The following is a 3,213-nucleotide window of genomic DNA, read 5'->3' on the forward strand; positions in this document are numbered from 1 at the left end:
GGCTTTGTTTACAGTGAGTTAATAGCACCTCTTAATGAGTTAGAAGAGCATGAGGTATTCAAAGGCAAGTACATATTTAAACAGTTCACTTGTGAAATTCATGTTGAGCTTCGAAAGACACTGAGATTTTAAAAAGGAGAAAACCTTGTTTTCTTAGAGGGAAGATGAAAGATCTTAAAGTATATGACAGGGAATAAAGAGAAGATTCAAAAAAAAACCCACCCCATATGGAGAGTCAATGTTTGGAAACATTCCATGTTCTAAACTAGCTCTTTGAAAATAATTTCCTCTCCAAAGTCCCTGCCAGAACCTGAACTCTGACCTTTATACTTCTCTTTGAAGGCCTGCTAGCAAATCTTGTAGGAGCAGGTCTTCTCCTGAGATTTTCTTTTGTATTTCTTTCTGGTCTGTAAATATTAAAGAGAATAACTTCTGAGGATATATTAAATAATTCTGGTCCTAACCAGAGCCAGTGTTGCAAGAAGAAAGTACGGAAGCTATAATATAAATAGAAATATCAAAGCCTATTCAAAACCTTAGTAGATGTTCATCTTGGTGCGTAAGCTAATCTGTTCTGTGTGGATGAATGGTATCTGTGAGACAGAATGAATCTTTGGAGCAACAAGTGTGCAGAACTGAACAAGAAAGAATAATTAGTTTCAAGGTTTAAAAATACCAAGCTGTAACAGGCAGAATGCAAAGTCCACCAGAATATACCAGAATATCCAAGTTAAAAAAAAAAAATAATAAAATCCTCAATCATACTTCTGTGAAGTTTGTATTATAGTAATAGCTAGGACACCAGTTAGGGAACATGGCTGCATTATGCTTGTACTCCACAAAAAGAAGAGCCTCACAAAGGTCACTATCCTGAAGAACTAACAATCTACTCAGACCTACCTAATTTCTACTGCTGGGCAATATTTGTCCACTCCCAGTATGCTTGAGACCACTGAGACAAATGGCTGTTATGGTAATGTTTCCTGAGTCCATACATATTATGGAGAAGCATTCTAGCTACATAACTGTTCATTTAGGGAATACCCATTTTATTGTATGTCCATCTTAGAGGTGAAATAGGAATAAAGGAAAATGTCCTGAAACCACTCCTGCAGCAATGTAGAATTACAGAACAGCAACATGAGCATTGAAAGAATAAAAGAAAAATTCATGCAATAACATCTATAGAAGTATCAAAGAGTCAGAGTTCTTTCCATCCTTTCCACACAACATGAGAAGCTGGAATTGGCAGGTTGTTAGTAAAAGAGAAAATTGTTGCAGGTTTATTGACAATTTCATTAGGTATGACAAGGTATATCTATGAACATATTTGTTTTCAAAATTCCTGATCCAGCTCTGCCACTCCACAGAGGCTGGTATTCTCCTTGAAAATCCAGCAATCTCTGATAGTAAGAGCCTTGTTATGGCTGTGATGGCTAAGGAGATGAAAAGCATGAGGTTTGAGAATAAAAGGAGTCACCTCTCTCTGGTGCTACCCTAGGGAAAAGCTAAAGTGATAGCAGAAGGAATGAGGAATGGGAAAGAAATAGATGCTTATTGTCAAGGTGCTGCATGATTAGGGAAAAAACAGTGCATGACCATCATTTCACAGCTGTCTTTATCCAGCACTGCTTCCAAACAGCCAGGAATTGAGTTTCCATTCTTCTGTCACCTCAGTCTCTCAGCCGAACACATGATTTCTGGCACAAGATTGGTAACACTTTGCTTCATCTCTGACCCAAAACTGGTGAAGGCTTTGTGGGTGCTGCAAAAGATGGTATCAAACCTGGGCTTGAGGAGTTGCTTTATTATTTGAGAACAAATATATTTCATTGTTTTGTTTGCAACTCACATAGGTGAAAGAATGCCTATTTCTTGAAAGATTCCTTTCTGCTAAGATGAGTAGCCTGACGCACCTAGCCTGAATTTAAGTAACTCTGGGATAACTGGAGAGGCATGGGAAAATGGCAAGTGTGGGAATAAGATAGCAGTGGCTTTCAACCAAAAGAAAAGAGGCTAGCTCAGTAAAAAAAAAGTTTTAAAATGTCTGTTACTTTTTCTACAAAGGGGGCCAAGTATTTTCAAGATACAGATTATATCAGAATGGAGTGTTAGGAAGTTAGAATATAAATTGTTGTTCTGTGATAAGAAAAAACTAAGCTATTCATATTATTTGGGAAAAAAATTACAAAGTCTTCTTGACTGGGAAAACAATAAATGCAATGGATTTTTTGGCTGATTCAGTCTAGCTTAGAGATCTATCACTGGGACAAAAGAGGTTTAGGCATGGACTCTAGGGATTTGTATGGTGTAGAGAGAATGCTAATTCAAGCACGCTGCATTTTCTTTGAGCTAAGAGTGTGTAGGTGTTCACAGACTGTGGAGCTGCTATGTGTGCATCTAAGCAGGCTAGTTTCCTGTTGGGTTGTTTCGTTCCTTATTTCCTCAACAAAACTGGACGCCCCCGCACTCAGGCTCTACCTAGCATTACATTTAGCAAAGCTTTCTTTTCCTTTCTCAATCCTCATCCTATAGAATGGATAAATCTTGCCATTGATCAGTTTTTGTATAAATTATGCTAGGCAACTATAAATAAGTGCTTTATTTAGGTTCCTAAGTTCTTAATTAAATGATAAATATTTTAATTTATTTGTTTTCAGTTGTCTTTTTGTTTTTTTCAGTTAACTATCCAACAACTTTGAAAACTTCACTGTGACAATGATTGATTTAGTTACGACTTGCCCAAGAACTCCAGTGTTAGCCAGAAATGTTTCCTAATTAATCTACAGAACAAATGTGTGGCATGGTAATGTAAGTAAGTAAGTGACTTGCTTCTCAAAAGAATGAGTGAAATCCATTGCTCTGAAACCTTTCCTCTTTTCCTTGGATTCGCTGATACTTTTGCCCTTCTTGAGAGCAACGTCCTGGTCCAAACCTTAGCAGAGAATCCAGATTGCTGCCAGACTCTCTCAGATAGGTGTTTAAAGTCAGCTTTGTTCCATTTAGTTAACAATTAGGGAGTACCATACTAGCTCCATCCAGTATTAAGTAGCACATCCCACACCAGGAAAGTACAGAACCTGCCTGGATTACAAGTGCAGAGCAAGACTACTGACAGATTAATATACTGTTTTATCCAGAGAGAAGATATGGCTGTTTGTTGTTGTGACATATTTGTTTCAGGGAATTACTTATTCAGAAGAACTCAGAAGA

Source organism: Haliaeetus albicilla, chromosome 11, assembly GCF_947461875.1.
Source record: "Haliaeetus albicilla chromosome 11, bHalAlb1.1, whole genome shotgun sequence".
NCBI lineage: Eukaryota > Metazoa > Chordata > Aves > Accipitriformes > Accipitridae > Haliaeetus > Haliaeetus albicilla.